The 6,442-nt window shown below is 47.6% G+C and overlaps 1 pseudogene; it reads right to left on the reverse strand.

Moving 5' to 3' along the window:
• Positions 1-709: 709 nt before the first annotated feature.
• LOC101833534 lies at positions 710-1,411 on the reverse strand (annotated as a pseudogene).
• Between the last annotated feature and the right edge of the window lie 5,031 nt (positions 1,412-6,442).

A 6,442-nucleotide genomic window follows, 5' to 3' on the forward strand; every position in this document is an offset into this window, starting at 1 on the left:
ATATACACTTAATACATTCTAATCAAAAACTAAAAGGGGGAGGGGCAGCGAGATGGCTCATTTAGTGAAAGCATTTGCCTCCAAGCTGGATGGCTGAGCTTGATCTCTGGGTCCCACACAATAGGAGAGAACCAACTCCTACAAAATTGTCTTCTGACTTCTGCACACTATGGCACATATATGTCCATACACCCACACACTTAATAAATATGTGCATTTTTTAACTTAAAAAATTAAATTCTAGGCCAGGAAGTGGTGGTGTACACCTTTAATCCCAGCACTCTGGGAGGCAGAGGCAGGTGGATCTCTGAATTTGAGGCCAGCCTGGTCTACAGAGTGAGTTTCAGGACAGCTAGGGCTGTTGACAGAGAAACCCTGTCCCGAAAACCCAATAGACAGATAGACAGATAAACTGACAGACTGACTGACTGATAGACTTCTTAAAAGAAACCTGGCACAATTTTCTTCTTTTTTTATGCTAGCACCGCCCCCCCCCATTCTCAACTACATACAGCTTTCACAGGTCAAACTTGAAGATGCTGAACTAAACTGACCTGAGCACTTGCTGTGCATGGTATGCAGAGGACTCCGTGCTCATTAGAGAAAAGCTGGTGGCTTCCACATTGATGAAAGTTGAACTTGCAGTATGGCTGGCTGGGTTCTGACAGAAACGAGTAGCAAACTCACGGCTTCCGCCAGTGTTGCACACCTATCTCTCCACCATCACATGCTTCCAGAGCTGAGTGCCTGTTAGGTCTAGAGCTTGAACACCAGCAGACAGCAAGGGTTTGCACACCACAGGCCTCTGGCTACAAATCCCGAGAGTGCTCTCAGAGGTCTGGAGGTTTGTGCGGAGTTTGCACACGTGATTAAGCGCCTGAGTGAGGAAGGCCCCACTGGTGTTGATCTCCATCAAGGTCAAGCTTTCGAGCTTGGCATGTGCCTCCTGCTGCCGTACAACGCTGTCAGCAGACTCCCGGAGCTTGGCCATGTGTGTGTCCCACAGATCTTTGATCAGTGTCCGAATGCCGTCTGCCTTGGGAATGTTGTCATAAGCGTGATTCAGCAAGAGCTTGGTGATCTCCACGTAGTGCGGGCAGGGAACTGGGGTAAATGTCTCCTCCTTCCGCTCGTGATCTAGCATCTGTTCCAATGTCTCTGCAGAATGGGTGAGCACACGCATAGAGGAGTCACACAAGGAAGCACCCACATCCATCCACTCTGGAGGTAGCGGACAGCACTTCTGTCTCTGCTTCAGGTTAATGGCCAGCCACAGGGGTATTTCCACCGGTAAGCAGGGATTGAAGGGCCCCAGGTCCCCCTTGATTAGTTATATCTTGTCTAGACTGAAGTTCGGGATAATGGTCATTAGTTCCTTCTCGGCCAAAAACTCCACCTCGGCTGCATCCATGATGAAGTGTTCACGCTACAGGTCCGTTCCCGCCCCTCGGCATCTCACAGGTCCTGCCTGGACTGCTGCTTTCCTACCACCAGACAGGAAGCCGGCCTGCGATGACCCAGAGAGATGCTGCAATCTTCGGGGCTCGGGAGGAATCCGCAGCTGGTACAAGCCCGCGGATTGGTCGGTCAAAGCGATGGAGCACTCAAGCCCTGCCCACAACTATAATAAGGCCTCGCCCTGCTATGTTTACCCATACCCTTTCCGGTCTGCTGGCCCCGTGCTTCCATCCCTGGCACAGTCTTTACAAGCATCGAACAACAAATTCCACGTGAATGGTGGACGCCATCTTGTTACTGCGGTCATTGTCATAATGAGATGCTGTGGGTTGAGCCCAGGGCTGAGTCTGCTCACGAACCCAGTCTGTCTGCTAAGATGTTGACTCTGGAAGATGTTAGGTAACAGTCTGAGATGGGGGGAAGTTGTGGGGGCGGGGAGGCAGCAAATTTGTCCTAAGAAAAAGAATAAATGGGTGTGGGGTGGGGCCAGTGACAGTGCCCAGACTAGGCAGCAGGAGGCATTCTGCAGCAGGCTGACTGTAGAACCCAGAGATTGGGGTTGGCTGGGTTTCAAAGCCCTCCTAAGGTAGTTGGGATTCAGGGCCTAGAAGGTTAGGAAGGTAGGCAAGCCTCAGTTTCCTTCATCCACTGTCACAGGGCAGAGGTTACTGTATGCCCAGATCGTGGAGCACCCGAATTCCCGCAAGGAGACCAAATCCTGTATGTAAAAGCAGAGAGCCGTTATTCAAGCTCTGACTTGGATACGTGTGGCAACCAGTTTAACCTTGGTGCCAGGTGACCAGCTGTCCTCAGGTGCCATCTGCCCTGTTTCTCTGAGTCAGGAACTCTCTCTGGAAACTAGAGCTCGATGATTTAGCTAGGCTAGTTGTCCATCAATCACTAAGGATACCCCTGTTTCTTCTTTGACAGTGATGGGATTATAAATTTAATCCACGAGGCCCAGTTTCCATGTGGGTGCTGGGAATTGAACTCAGGTCCTTATACTTACACAGGAAGTACTTTCCCAACTAAAACTAGAGCTCTGTGTTCAATTGTGCAGGGATTCCAAGCTCTACTCCCAGATCATTTGTGGCTTTAGCCTAAGCACTTAAGGCCTCAGTCACCCCAACTGTACAAAGATAAAGAGGGCAGATTGGCAAAGTTCATCCCCGAGAAGCCTGTGGCGCCTGGAGGCAGCAACTGAACCATGAAGAAAACGTGTTGGTCTCGCTGTGCTAATCCTTTTGTGCTCTGCCCATCCCTCTGTCACTAGCGGAAGGGCACGTGACTGTGGGTACCACTTCCCTATTGCTACATAATCACTGCTCAAGACCTAGAAGCTGAAGTAATGTACTTGTATTCCCGAACAGCCTGTGGTTCAGAAATCACATGGTCTTGATAGGTCTCTCTGCCTGAGGCCAAAATCAAAATGCCTGGCAGAGTTCTCCTTTCTCTAGGCTTTAGAGGCAAATTAGCTCCTAAACTCACTGAGATTGTTGACGTTGAGTTCTTATAGAACTCGGGTCCTCTAGCTGGAGTCAAGCAAGGCCATTTCCAGTCCATAAAGCCCACCTGCTTTCCTTGGCTTACGCCCTCTGAAAAGGCATCCATAGCAGGAAGAGTTTGTTCTGTGGTTCCAGTCTGGCTCACTTCCTATGTCATCCCTTCCTGACTTTTTTATGGCTGAGATTACATATATATATATATATGTGTGTATATATATATATATATATATATACTGCCATGTTCCATTTCATATGGTATGGGGATTTTGTTTGTTTGTTTTTCAAAACAGGGTATCTCTGGGTAGCCCCGGCCATCTTGAAAGTCTGTAGACCAGGCTGATCTCGAACTCGGAAATCCATCTGCCCCTGCCTCCTGAGTGCTGGGATTAAAGGCGTGTGTCACAACCACCTGACTGATGCTAGGGACTAAACCCAAGGTTTAGTGCATGTTAGGCAAATACTCTACCAGCTGAGTTGCTTCCCCAGTCTCTCTTCTCCACCCCATTTTTTTTATCCTCTTCTGACTTTCTCTCCCTAATTTTCTACTTCACTTCTGTTCCTCGTCCTGCGACAGTGCCTCAGACCTTAGGAGGTTCCAAGACTTGGCACGACTGAGACCATGATGAAAGTGCCATTCAGGCCATAAAACTGAGCATGTAGGCAGTAAGTACCACCTTCCAAAATGAAAACAGAGACCTAATCCATCAAAGTCCACAGTTCTGGGACAATCTCTAAACCTTGCTATTATGGTGTCTGTAGCTCTGCATCAGGCTAACTATTCTTGTTAACTGAAGTATGTCAACCCAGAATATGGGTTTTGTGCTTAAAAGCTCACCCTAAGAAAGGCTTGAGGCTTCACTGGGATCCCAAACACCCAGTGTAGTTGCCAGCCTGCTAGTAAAGACTTTCTATTGACTTAAACCGATGTCCGAGCAGTCTTCTCTAGTAGATACCCCACAATGTTCTACCTTTGAAGCCCCTGTGATTGCAAGAACCCCAATATGACTCTGTTTTAAAGTCAATGGACTTGGACTTCATTTCAGATGGAAAGCCCCTTCCCAGCAGTATTTGACCAGATAGCCTGAAGAAAGGGGCCTAAAGATTCTACTGAGTGCCTGTCCCCACAAGGTTCTGCCACCAGCCCCAGGTTTCAGCATCACCACTGCAGAGGCACAGAAGCCAAGATCCATGGAGAAGACACCTCACAGGGGCAAAGGGCAGACAAACTCACCACCAAAGCAGGAACCAGAGCTCAGGACACAGAGCGTTCTGGGCTTTGGTGAAGTCTACATGTGGTCAGTTACCATTCCATTGTCATGCTCAGGGCTATGCTACATTTGCTGGTCAACTATATTTAACCCTGCTGGAAGACAAGGACACTTACTCATTTTGTAGACGAGGAAACTAAGGCCCTCTGAGAATAAGCCATTTGTTCAGATGATGGCAGGGTGGGTGTGTAGTAAGATTGGAACTATGCATTGACCTCCAAGTGACCAAGTAGGTGCCCTCCGCTCTCTCTATACCAGGGGCCTCCACCCTCTGATATCAATCTCTTATCATTAGGTCATTAGACTAGCTCTGGGCCAATTCAATACTCAGGGCTCTTACATCTTGCTTCTCTCCAGGTGGCCAGAGTGACAGAGGGATGAGACAGTCCCAGCACATCTGCAGGGTAGGCCATCCATCAGAGCAGGGATTTACACTCCAAATAGTAAGCATGTAGGCTCACTACAGAGACATTGTCCTCAAAGCATAACTCACTTCCAAAAGGGCATCAGCACTATCAGAAGGATGCGTGCAGCAGCTGGAGAGATGATTCAGTGGGTCAAGTATTTGCTGCACAAGAGCAAGGACCAGAGGTCAGATCCCCAGAACCCATCAAAACTCAGACAAGTATGGTACCTTCTGTTTAATTGCAGCATTCAAGAGGGATTGACCATAGCAAGCTGACTGACTAGAATAGCTCAAATCTGATCAATAAATTAAGCAGATTAAGACACCTAGAGTTATTTGTTCCTTCATATGCATGTGCGCACTCACTTACATGAAACACCTGCACACACACGTGCCCACACTTTTTTTTTTTTTTTTTTTTTGGTATTTATGAGACAGGGTTTCTCTGTATTGTTTTGGAGGCTGTCGGTCCAGCCCGGCCTCGAACTCACAGAGATCCGCCTGCCTCTGCCTCCCCAGTGCTGGAATTAAAGGCATGCGCCACCACCGCCCGGTGGTGTAAGTGCATGCATGAATGTGGGTGCTTGGCTATATATCTATATCTATATATACATAAATGCAAGTGTTCTTCAACTTCCGTGCTTGAAAACACTATAAACCAACGGTGCATTTTACTTTATATCCAACTTACCAACCATCACAGCTACTGGAAATGTGTTTAGAAGACCCACATTAGCCGACAGTTGGCCAAGACCATTTGACATAAAGCCCATTTGACATTAAGCCCATTACATAATAAAGACCAGATCAGCTCATGCCATTTGCCTCATACATTTTACTTCAGAACGCCAGCTGCTCCCCTTCACTAGCTCTCAGCTGACAGGAGCTGCAGGTTAACTGAAGCTGCTGCCATGGAAAGAGCTCAAAATTCAAAATGAAATCACACTTTCACCTGCATATTGCCGTCACAGAATCATCAAGTCAGAAACCCTAAAATGGGAACCCTTTGCATAGTATCTGTTCTTGGAGCTGTGTTCCGAGGCCTGCCAGAACTGATAAGTGATTCCCGTGTAGATTCGATGTCCAACCTGCTATCCAGACCACCCGAGAGACGTGTCTTTTTCTGGTGGCTCCTGGTTTGGTTTGGTTATTCAGTGTGTATGTGTCTGTTTCTGGCAATACTAGACATTGAACCTAGATCCTCCTGCAGCCTGGGCCATACTCACTGAGTTACATCCTGAGCCCTCAGGCTCCTAGAGTCCTGAGAACTGGTCAGACACAGTAAACCAGTGGTTTGAAACCTTCCTAATGCTACAACCCTTCAATACAGTTCGTCATCTTGTGGTGACTCCCAACCATAAAATCATTTTCACTGCTGCATCCTAATTGTAATTTAGCTACTGTTATGAACCATAATGTAAATATCTATGTTTTCTGATGGTCTTAGGTGACCCCTGTGAAAGTGTGGTTTGACCCCCAAAAGGGTCACAACCCACAGGTTGAGAAACACTGCACTAGACCAAATCTTAAAAACAACTCCTGGACTCTGTTCCGCTGGAAACTGAAAGGCAGAATCTGACATAAGAAGTTCAGGAGAGGAAGGTCATTCAGCAGCCCTCATCAAAATGCCATGGGCTGCCAAGGGATATTTGTTAAGGAGGCTGAAGCAAGAGCATTACAAGTTCAAGAACAACCTAGGCTACATGGGAAATGATAAAATCACTTCAGAGGTAATATGAATGCCACTTAGCCCTGCAGTGGTGGCGCACACCTTTAATCCCAGCACTTGGGAGGCAAAGGCAGGT

Source organism: Mesocricetus auratus, unplaced genomic scaffold (assembly GCF_017639785.1).
Source record: "Mesocricetus auratus isolate SY011 unplaced genomic scaffold, BCM_Maur_2.0 Super-Scaffold_100691, whole genome shotgun sequence".
NCBI classification, from domain to species: domain Eukaryota; kingdom Metazoa; phylum Chordata; class Mammalia; order Rodentia; family Cricetidae; genus Mesocricetus; species Mesocricetus auratus.